The 12,289-nt window shown below is 39.4% G+C and overlaps 1 long non-coding RNA gene across 1 annotated transcript in view; it reads left to right on the top strand.

The window, feature by feature from the left end:
- Positions 1-11,818: 11,818 nt before the first annotated feature.
- Positions 11,819-12,289, top strand: part of LOC137335216 (uncharacterized) — a 52,245-nt gene continuing 51,774 nt past the window's right edge. The window contains exon 1 of the long non-coding RNA XR_010966364.1: positions 11,819-11,897. This is a non-coding gene — a long non-coding RNA (uncharacterized lncRNA). The remainder of the gene's footprint in view (positions 11,898-12,289) is intronic.

Below are 12,289 nucleotides of genomic sequence, written 5' to 3' on the forward strand. Positions count from 1 at the left end.
TGATGTCACTAAGGGACAGCATGTAGATGAGGAAGATGAGGGGGACAAGGATAGATCCTTGGAGATTCCAGAGGTAATGGTGCAGAGGCAGGAAGAGAAGCCATTGCTGCAGATGTTCTTGATAGTAAGAGTGGAACCAAGTGAGAGCAGTCCCACTAAGCTGGACAACAGAGTGAAGACTTTGGAGGAGGACATTAGGGGTGATTTTAAACCCCAAAAATGGGTGGGTTGGTGGCAGGTGGGAGTTGAAAATAGTTGTTTTTTGGGTCGCGACCGCAACCCGGCTTTATTTCCGGGTTTAACTTGGGCACGTAAAAATACAGGCTTCCCACTGGGAATGCAAAGTCTGAAAATTTTGCAGTTGCGACCCAAAAAAACAACTATTTTCAACTCCCACCCGCCCCCAACCCATCCGTTCTTGGGGTCTAAAATCACCCCATTGTGTCAAAGACTGCAGAGAGGTTGAGGAGAAAGAGGAGGGATAATGCGTCACGGTCACAGTCACAGATGATGCCATTTGTGACTTTGGTTAGATTGGATAGAGGCAACATTGATTTGTAAAGGGTAGGTCATGTCTAATGAGCCTAATTGATTTTTTTTGAGGAAATAACTAAAGTAGTAGACAGGGGAATGTCTATGGATGTAGTTTATATGGACTTTCAGAAGGCATTCAATAAGGTTCCATATAAGAGACTGTTAGCTAAAATTAAAGCTCATGGAATTGAAGGCTGGTTAGGAGATTGGTTAGGCAGTAGAAGGAAGAGAGTTGGGATAATGGGTATGTACTTGATTTGGAAGGAAGTGACAAGTGGTGTCCCACAAGGATCTCTGCTGGGGCCTCAACTATTCACTATATTTATCAATGACTTAGATAACACAATAGAGAGCCATACATCCAAGTTTGCTGATGACACAAAGATCGGTGGCATAGTAAATAGTGTAGACGAGAGCATGAAATTACAAAGAGACATTAATAGATTAAGTGAGTGGGCAAAACTGTGGCAGATGGATTTCAATGCAGGTAAGTGTGAGGTTGTCCATTTTGGACCAAAAAAGGATTGATCCGAGTCTTTTTTAAATGGTGAAAAGCTAGGAACAGTGGAGGTCCAAAAAGACCACCTTTAGGGGTCCATGTACACAGATTACTAAAATATAGTAGTCAGGTATAATAAATAATCAAAAAGGTTAATAGAATGTTATAACAAGAGGACTAGAAAGTAAAGGCAAATTATTGACCTGGTTAGGAGATTGGTTAGGCAGTAGAAGGCAGAGAGTTGGGATAATGGGTATGTACTTGAATTGGAACATCAGTAGTGGGGAAAATACTAGAGTCTATTATAAAGGATGTGATAACAGAATACTTGGAAGGCATTAACGGGATTGGACAAAGTCAGCATGGGTTTATGAAAGGGAAATCATGCTTAACAAATCTACTGGAGTTTTTTGAGGAGGTAACTAGTAGAATAGATAGGGGAGAACCAGTGGATGTGGTGTATTTGGATTTTCAGAAGGCTTTTGATAAGGTCCCACACAAGAGGTTAGTGTGCAAAATTAAAGCACATGGGATTGGGGGGAATATACTGGCATGGATTGAGAATTGGTTGACAGACAGGAAACAGAGAGTAGGAATAAATGGGTCTTTTTCCGGGTGGCAGGCAGTGACTAGTGGGGTACCGCAGGGATCAGTGCTTGGGCCCCAGCTATTCACAATATATATCAATGATTTGGATGAGGGAATGGAATGTAACATTTCCAAGTATGCAGACGACACAAAGCTGGGGTGGAATGTGAGTTGTGAGGAGGATGCAAAGAGGCTCCAATGTGATTTAGACAAGTTGGGTGAGTGGGCAAGAACATGGCAGATGCAGTATAATGTGGATAAATGTGAGGTTATCCACTTTGGTTGTAAAAACAGAAAGACAGATTATTATCTGAATGGAGATAGATTTGGAAAAGGGGAGGTGCAACGAGACCAGGGTGTCCTTGTACACCAGTCGCTGAAAGCGAGCATTCAGGTGCAGCAAGCAGTTAGGAAGGCGAATGGTATGTTGGCCTTCATTGCAAGAGGATTTGAGTACAGGAACAGTGATGTCTTACTGCAGTTGTACAGGGCCTTGGTGAGACCACATCTGGAGTATTGTGTGCAGTTTTGGTCTCCTTATCCGAGGAAGGATGTCCTTGCCATGGTGGGAGTGCAACGAAGGTTTACCAGACCGGTTCCTGGAATGGCAGGAGTGACGTATGAGGAGAGATTGGGTCGACTAGGCCTATATTCACTATAGTTCAGAAGAATGAGAGGTGATCTCATCGAAACATATAAAATTCTAACAGGACTAGACAGACTAGATGCAGGGAGGATGTTCTCGATGGCTGGGGAGTCCAGAACCAGGGTGACAGTCTCAGGATACGGGGTATGCCATTTAGAACCGAGATGAGGAGAAATTTTTTCACTCAGAGGGTGGTGAACCTGTGGAATTCTCTACCACAGAAGGCAGTGGAGGCCAAGTCATGAGATGTATTCAAGAAGGAGATAGATATATTTCTTAATGCTAAAGGGATCAAGGGAGATGGGGAAAAAGCAGGAACAGGGTACTGAGTTAGACGATCAGCCATGATAATTTTGAATGGCGGAGCTGGCCTGAAGGGCCGAATGGCCTACTCTTGCTCTTATTTTCTATGTTTCTATGTTTCTAAAGGGAAGGAAGTTTTGCTACAGCTATACAAAGTCCTGGTTAGACCACATCTGGAGTACTGTGTACAGTTCTGGGCATCGCACCTTAGAAAGGACATATTGGCCTCGGAAGGAAGGCAGCGCAGATTCACCAGCGCAGATTTACCTGGGCCCCAAGGGTTAAATTATGAGGACAGATTAGATAAATTAGGCTTGCATACCTGTAATATAGAAGGTTATGGAGTGATTTGATTGAGGTTTTAAGGAATTGATAGGGCAGATAGAGAGAAACTTTTTCCACTGGTGGGAGAGTCTAGGACAAGGGGACATAATCTGAAAATCAGAGCCAGGCCATTCAGGAGAGAAATTACAAAACACTTCTTCGTGCAAAGGGTGTAGAAGTGTGGAAAACTTGCTCACAAAAAGCAGTAGATCCTAGCTCAATTAATAATTTTAAATCTGACATCAATAGATTTTTGCTAGCCAAGAGTATTAAGGGAAATAGAGCCAAGGCGGATGGATGGAGTTAGGATACAGATCAGCCATGATCTCATTGAATGGTGGAACAGGCTCAAGGGGCTGAATCGCCTACTCCTGTTCTTATGTTCCTATAATCTAGGCTGATATTTCATTGTGGTACTGAAGGAGTGCTGCCTTCTTGAATGTGCTGTCTTTTGGTTGAAATGATAAAATGAGGCTCAGTGTTAGACATTGTGACGCATATCCAATTACACATTCACATCTCTTTTTGGAATTGGAACACTCTAAATGTAAATCTAACAAAGGTAAAAGGCAATAACATACATCAATTTCAGGTGTATGTTATAGTTTTACTTGCCTCGTAAGGTTTTCGGCAATAGTCTATTTTCTTTTCCTAAACTGTGGTCTTAAAACGGCAAAATTTCTCATCTTGTTATGCTTAGTAGGATCTGCTGCTGCTACAGTAACTAAACAATCAATCATTTCATTGAATATCAGTGACAGTTCCTATAAAGGGCCTGGCTTATCTTCCAATTTCCATTTCTGACAAATGGTCTGCACCTGAAACGCTAACCTGTCCTTTCTCTTTCTGGGTAATGACAGAGCTACTGTGTATAACTGATCTTTAGGCATTTGTAGGTTTTTCTTTTCAAGGTAAATTCACAATCCCACAGTCCCAACAGGGAGTTTCACTGGAAGGGAGCAAACAAGGCTACAACAATGTAACAGTGATTCTCTGACTCACATTTCCTTGGAGGGTAATTCCCCATTGGGAGTGGAGGATTTGTGAATTTACCCTTTCATTTTATTTATAGAGAAATGTTTTATTATTTTAACATTTGACCTGCTTTATATGTTAAAGCAATGGGGATTCGTTTAGCAGCAACTGAGCTGCAAATGATTATTTTTATACACCTGACGGGCCAATTATAATTACAATGGATACTTACTCATTTTCATTCATGCATTTTGACATAGATTGAAGATAAATTGCTAATACAACAACAATTTGATCTTTCATTTCTAATCAATGTAGTAATCAATGAATTATAATTGTGGATGTTGCTGCAATAATGAGGAAGATTCTTCTCTGTTGTGGTCTCTGAAATTACTCAGGTATCACATTTTGTTGGCAACAGTGTAGATGTAGCAGAGGAAATTTTCTGGACAGTGGAATTGTCCCCATCAGCATAATTCAGTGGACATGGACCGGAAAATTCAGCTGTATGCAATCCTGATGGTCTTTACTGGAATCCTACCATGCACAATTTTCCACTTGGACATAATCCCTATGTAGATTGCTTTTGCATATCTTGTGCTAAAGTGTCATTTCAATTTTATTGCACAACAAAATGACAGGTAACAAGCTACACATCAGTTTCTTCTTAAAGTGAAATTAAATTCAAGTTCCTTGAAATGGAATAGAATATATTAGACATGTTGGACAACTTAGGTAAGTCTGATTTATTGTCGAGGAGGGTTATGTCACATAAGCAAGTTGTGAGAGGAGAGATTTAAAAATGTTTTTTCCATATCTACAATATTTTGCTCGAAAAAATTGAGGTGAGCCCACTCATGAACCAATCATAGCAGAACGCCATAGAAAGTAAGCAAGAAAATCACAACAAAAGGACATTTTCTAAATCCAATTTGTTGTTGGAATCTTCTTTCATTCATGGATTCATGTAAAATATAATAACGGAATAAATGAGTGACTCAGTTATATTCAGTCAAACATATTTCATCATAACAATGACAAGTAACCAAAAAAAAGGATGAAAAGGGAAAGGGAATGTAACAATTTAGAAACCAAGAATTCTAATAATGAAATACAGTAGACAGGGAAGAATAAAAGAATGAAAACACCTTAGGAAATAATCAACAGTTAACAGGTATTGAATATTGTTACATTAAATATTATTGTCTGACTATCCTATGAGAATCTTTAAGAAATTAAATTAGTTTACTTGAAATGGATGTACCTTGTTTGGCCAGGTCCAATTTCTTAGACAAGAGTTATTGGGGATAGTGCAAAACGGGCGATAGCGAATCAGCAGCCCATTGATTTCAATGGAAAAAAAATATTGGACAGGGTGTAAAACAAGCGGCTGATTCACTAGCTCCTGTTTTGCTCCACTGTCAAGACCAATTATACCCCCAAATATTTAAGTCAGGTAACCAAACAGAAGAGAGAACTGACCAGTCTTGAGTCAAAACCATATAGTTATGGGTATATTAATAAATGAGATTTTGATATTACAATATGTAGAGAAGCGTTAGGGTGTGACTTTTTATATGGAAGTCTGAATTACAGGTCTGAAAGATTGATCGATGACTTTTAAAACAATTGTTTCAGAAACTGAAAAGAAAATCCTATCACTAGACAATAGAATGGATGGTAAAAGTACACTAATAGAATAGAGCAAGAAAATAGAACTGGTAGAGTAAACACACTAATAGAATAGAGTAAATGGGTCATATAGGAAGCCTGGATGGCAATTTGGTAAATCTGGAAAAGATTACTGAAGCATTGGACAGAATCATTTAAAACAAAGAAATGATAAATTGGAAAATCGAAAATAAGCACAAGAACTTGAAGGTGAATAGAATTGCAGGAGAGGCAGGGGGTAATGACCCAACAACGTCTCTCACATTAATATCCACTTCAGTCTTTCCTTAGGGCTGGAAAGACCACAGCAGATCATTTAGCACCAGCTGATATTCTGAACTATAATCATTTAGCTCTTACCATTTAGATATAAGGAAAATCACTGGAAATTGCAAGGGAGAAAGATTATTTTCCACAGAGGAGAATAAGATTCTCATTTTATTGGGCTGCTCTGCAGCTCTGTTTATTTTTGTATTAATCAAATGGAGAATTGTAAGCTTACAAAGGACTTTAAACAATCTCATAAATCTAACAGTAGATTAATTCAGCTTCACTTATGATCCAAGATTTATTGTTATTTAACAGAAGGAAAGATGACAAGCACATCCTTACCAGGAAGTTAATAACAATAGAAATTTGACCATGTTCTTGGTGGGTCAGCTAATAGCTCCCATATTGTGTAGGTGTTTGGAAGTGATTGGAGGATTTACTGAGGACATTGGCCCAGAAATTGCTCCGAGTGGTGAACCAACAGTGCTCGCAGTTCCATAGATTGATACTAACCCGCTAACTTACCGTGGTCTTTACTGGGTGCACTTCCTCTTGCAGGAAGCAGAGAAGAGTCCAGCGTTAGCTCCAGTGAAGCTAGGACCATGGGAGAAGTGAGAGGATCACTTTCTCCCCTCGACCAATCAGTTTGCAGCATTTTTGACAAGCTGCGAACAGTTTCTGCAAGCTGGAACATAAAATCCAGGAAGTGAAAAGTACAACACTAAAATCATTTGTGAAAACAATTATAGACAGCAAAAAAGAGGGGGAAGAAATAATCAAATTAAATAAAAGAGACAGAAGGGAAAAGTTAAAAAAAAACATTTAAAAAAAATTATTTAATTAAAAGAAAACTTTTAATGCCCAAAAACTATTAAAATAAGGAGTAATGAGATTCCTCATTTTTAAAAGTTAATTTTTAGTTGTTTGGTGGTCATTAAAACTTAGTTTAGACCTGGTATTTGTTTTGGCGATATTAGGTCCTTTCCAGCTGGGCAGAAGAGCAAGTTGGCGCTGGTCCCTTGTTTCCACTGATTCCAGCCGTCGATATAGCTTTAATTCGAAACTGTCATTTCACTGGCGAACCAGGAGGAGCAAGTTCCGGACTTTCACGTTTGACTGCGCATGTGCGAACTCTGAAGCTTGCTCCTCGATTTCGCCACTAACGGTGAGCGCTGTTGAGCTCGACGTTCTTTTTTAAGCAATTTCTGGGCCACTATGTTGATAAATACATGCAGAATAAATGATTCCACTTACTCAGCAGCACACAACACAGATTCTTATTTTCCCTCTTTAAGTCATTTATGGATAAATCAATATCAGAGCTTACCTCAGAATATATTTCCTTGACTCTAACATGTGCACCAAATGTTGTTGAAGATGATATTTTAATGTTTCACTAATGCACAATGGTAGAGTCCTCTACTTTCTAAAAGAGCTTGAATTTTGAATAAATCACTTTTGAAGATATTCGCAGTATTATTCTGAATGACCACATCACAACAAGCACTACAAGGCACTGCTATCCTCTACCAAAACTGTTCACTAGTCCAGGATCATGCTAGAATGTAATGATAACCCTGGGCTTCTTTTCTCCACTACCATCCATCTCCTTAAACCCCTGTCCACCCTCACCTCCAACAACAAGTGAGAAGAGCTCATGGACTTCTTTGTCTCTGAGATTGTGATCATCCATTCAGCTACAACTGCTGCATTCCCGCTCCCTCCCTCTTGCCCACTAAGCCAAACTTCCCGCAAGGTTCCCCTTTGCCCTAGTCCTGAACATATGTCTTTCTCTAGTTTCTCTCCTATCTCCCCTCATGCCCTTTTCAACCCCACCTTGTTCATGAGACCCACCTCCTGCTCCCTTGACCCTATTCCTACTAAACTGTTCCCCACCCAACTTCTCTTCCTGCCCTCATGCTAGATAACATTGTAGGTGATTCCTTCTCCTCAGATACTGTCCCTCTCTCTTTCAAAACTGCTATCATCACCCTCTCCACAAAAAAAACTCACCCTTGATCTATGCAAACAACTGCCCTTACTCCAACTTCCTTTTCCTGTCCAAAGTCCTTGAACATGTTGTAACCTTCCAAATCCGTGCCCATCTCTCCCGCAACTCCATGTTTGAATCACTCCAATCAGGTTTACGCCCTTACCACAGGATGAAACAGCCCTAATCAAATGAAATCCTCTGTGACTGTGACCGTGGTGCGCTATCACTCCAAGTCACCCTTCTTAATATCTCCTTCCTTGGGTTGGTGTAAATTTTTGTCTGATTGCGCTTCTGTGAAGCGGCTCAGGACATTTTCCTATGTTAAAGGCGCTATATAAATGCATGTTGTTGTGCTGCTGCTGCTGCTGCTGCTCCCTAGTGTCAGAGGTCTGATTTATGAAGAAAGACTGGAAATGAGGCTTCTGAGAGATGATCTTATAGAGGTACATAAGTTTGTTAAGGGTAGAGAAAATGTTAACCAAGAATATACTTTAAATTAAACTACAGAAAAAGAACGATTCTTTCAAATTAGCAAATGGTAATTTTGGTAATTTCTGGAAATTCTTCTTCGCACAAAGACTGATTAACACGTGGAAAAAACTCCCAGATAGAAAAGTGGAAGTAAAATCCCTTGACACAATTAAGAAACAATTGGATGCTACAATGGGGGACATTAGGATCTCTCTGATTGGATGAATTAAGATGGGCCATATGACCGTCCTCATCCATAACTATCTTGTGATGGCAATATCAGCAACTTTGGGGGTGCATTTTCAGATTTCAGCTTTCCCTAGTGAATACTGGCAACTACTACCATGCCAACTTTTAATTCAGGTAGTGCCTTAATATTTTCTATTCTTTTATGTTGATTACTTGTGCACTCTGTTTGTATAAATTAGATTTTATATTTATAAACATGTATTAAAGGCGTGGTGTTGCCATATTCAGAATTGTTCCAGCAGACTCAATTTGAGGAACAAGCTATTTTGAAAATTCTGCTGCAGCAATTTTGCAGAGTTAGCATTTACAAACCAGTTTTCACATTTTTACTATTGTTCCCAAACCTACCCTTTCTCTGTTCCGTGCCTAGTAGCACCAGGCAACCCATTTTTTCCACTGCTTTTAAATCCAGCAGTTTGTGTGCTAGGTTGTTTCTGTAATGAAGCCCCTTTTTATGTGGCCAGATCATTACCCTGACTCACAACTCCCTACCAGGAGGACTGGCTAGTTGTAATGAGGAGTCACCACTCCATTCCTATCGGACACTCTGAATACTGGGTTGGCATCTTCACTGGATGTCAACCCAGTATTCAGAGACTGGAACTCTCGTCTCCACTTGCCGGAGCTGTTTGTAGTGGAGCTTGAACCCATAACCTTCTGAATTAGAGGCAGGAATGCTACCACTGAACCAAGGCTCACTCCTTGTTCCCAAAACTAAGCTAGATTAATTTTGTGGTGTCAACACACTAGCCAGCACAATGACGTCCTTTTGAGCCTAGAAATTCTTGATGGTGATATTAATGGACAAACGCTTGATGTCTTTTTAAGTGTCACGTTTTGTGATTTTTTTGACCAATTTTCCACAGAAAGATTTGGAAAATGAGAGTTACATTTAAGTGTTGTGTTTTAAAGCAAAGTATATTCACACAAGTATAAAAAAAAAGGCACTGAGATGAAAGGTGGGTAATTGTGATTGAGGTAGGCTTTGATGTTGTTTCCCCAAAGACTGTAAATAAGTCTATCTTGGCAATCAATAAACACCTCACGTGCATTGTGTTGGGAGGAACTTGGTCCTGGACACTCAGCAGAGGCTATCTATTGTAGGCCCTCCTTTTGGGTTGTGAACACAAGCAAATAAAAAAAACTAAGGCAGAAACACAGGACGTCAGTCAGGTTTTTTAAATAGAAAATTGTAAGGGCAAACTTCCGCTGGAATCAGGAGGTTAGAATGCAGAACACCAGCTTGAACTTATTTTATTTAAATAAAGCAAGATGGTTTACTGATGTGAGGAAGTATGGTATGTTCATTATTTTGCATTATTGGGCAAAGGCAAGTTGTTCTGATCAAACTAAGCGAGTCCAATTTATGAGTGTTGCTATGTACACTCACCTCCTGTGAAATAAAACAGCTTAACCCTTCTAACGCAAGAATTTTCTCAGTCCACCTTTGAAAAGATTGCAGTGATGCATGTGGGAGCATACGCAAGAGACATAAATATTCGGTTCAGATCACAAATGGTTACACTTTTGTATAGTTAGATATTGGACAGCACAGGGACATCCCTAAATGTAAGATGCTCAGACCGCTTTTGAGAGCAACTAACACCCAAGAGAATATCTAAGGCAAGATCCAAAATTTGTAACAGTATGCCATTCCTCTGACAGCTGTTCCAATACAGATGTTAACCTGTTTATTTTAAATAGGCCTCTGCTAAAATAATGGACAAATGAATGCCATATGAACAAGTTAAGCATTTGTCCGCTAATTTCATTAACAGTAATCCCTAGGATTTTATCACTAATTGCATTATTCTACCCACGTCTAAATATAATAAAATATCTTGCATATAAATGTGGTACCTTCTTTGGCAGCAAATTTGAAAAACTACCATGAAATAAAACTTCTCTCACACAGTCAACAGTCTGGGTTAACTTTAATGCCCAATAAAAGACAACAGACAAATATTTGAAAGGATCTAATTCACTAATATTCACAGAGCCATATTTTAAACATGTACACTGTGCTTCTCTGTAAGCAGTCAATCTGCAAAGAATTCATGAGATGATCTAACTTGATTTCTCCTCCCTTTTTGTGTGGAAGTGGTTGGTCTCTGTTCACCACTTCTCTTCCACTTCACGGCTCAGGTGAGATGGGGAAGTCACCAGATTTCTGGGAACTTTATATTTGAAATGAATACCCAATGCTCATGACATTTGAGTTTTTTTTCATATAAAGCTCAGTTTTCACCTTTTTGAATTCTTTGGAAAGTCTCCTAGTACCTGTCTGTTATTTAAACTAAAATTTCAAGAACAATATGTAATTATTTTTAAAGGCCAGAGTTTCCTCCTTTTTTTGTTGGTCTGTATAGACTGTAAGAATATACCCTCTAAAAAGGAGATGCTGTTTAAAAAGAGGAACTTTCCTAATGAAGGAAGTGAAATCTAAAGTTACAGCTGTGGTTCTTACATTTTGCTGTGACTCAATTATTATTACCCAGATTACATAGAAATGTACCACGATAAGCCACTAATTTAATGACTAACAAAATAGCAGCGCAGGCTCAATGGACCAAATGGCCTGCACCTGTTCCTATATTAAGCAAAATTGAATGGTTGTCCTTACTGTACTAAGATTGGCAGAAAGATTAAATGGCCAAGACCTTGGCCTACTTATTCACAATCCTTATGTAAACTGTGTGCAAATATCCATTATTGTTACTCGGTCATACCTTGAGATATTTTAGAGGATTTTTTTTCTGCAGCTTCCTTTAAGCTTTGTGGGTGTCGCTATGCTGGGGTTTGTTGTGTACATTTAGATTTCTAACATATGCTCAATCAAGCTTGAAAGGGGAATATTCAGCCAATTAGAATTCACAAATTACTAATATTGTTAACTCAACAGTGTCCACCCACTTCTTGACTACATACAGGAAATGTGACAATGAAGAATATAAAAAAGTAAAATGTGAATTAATATTGCTGATATTAGTGGAAGAATGCTTAATGACTTTCCTTTGTCTGTAATTTTAATGGAGTGCTGGGTTAATGCCTAAAGTAACAGGAAGAGGAATGTCATATGAATCATAGAATTGTAAGGGCTGATTTTAACTCAGCCAGGGCAGTAGCGGAGTTAAAATAGCTGTGGTGAACTTTCTATCCCGTTTCCGTTCTGCTACCACATTTACTGAGGCCTCCCGCTGGGTGGCCCAGTCGCCCACCTGAATCAGATAGGGAGCCTCATAACTGTATGCAAGTTAGGGTCCTATGATGTACATAGAACCCCATTGCAATTTTGAGGGACAGATATGTGCAGCGTGCGCTGTGCACACTCTGCCAGTTATACTGGGTGGTGAAGAGGAAGAGGCCCCAAAAAGGTAAGTGAAAAATTATTTTTGTAGTGTCAGGAGGAGCATGCCTACAATTTCCTCACATGAGTTCCCGATGGAATACGCTCCACGGAGGCCAAGGGGCTTTTTATAGTTATGAACAGTGCTTTTCAACACTTATATACACCCATACACTACCAACACTGCCGTTTTGCAGAGTTTTGACATTTTGCAGCACTGGTATATGACGTGATGGTTTAGATTTTCTGCTTGAGTTACACAGGCTGGCTGGAGTAATTTAATACATAGAAATTACAACATGGAAACAGGCTATTCGGCCCAATCAGTCCATGTCAACATTTACCCTCCATGCAAGCAAATGGTCCTAATCACATTTACCCACTGTTCCCATATCCCTTCAATCCCTTTTGCTTCATCCA

Source organism: Heptranchias perlo, chromosome 19, assembly GCF_035084215.1.
Source record: "Heptranchias perlo isolate sHepPer1 chromosome 19, sHepPer1.hap1, whole genome shotgun sequence".
Classification (NCBI taxonomy): Eukaryota; Metazoa; Chordata; class Chondrichthyes; order Hexanchiformes; family Hexanchidae; genus Heptranchias; species Heptranchias perlo.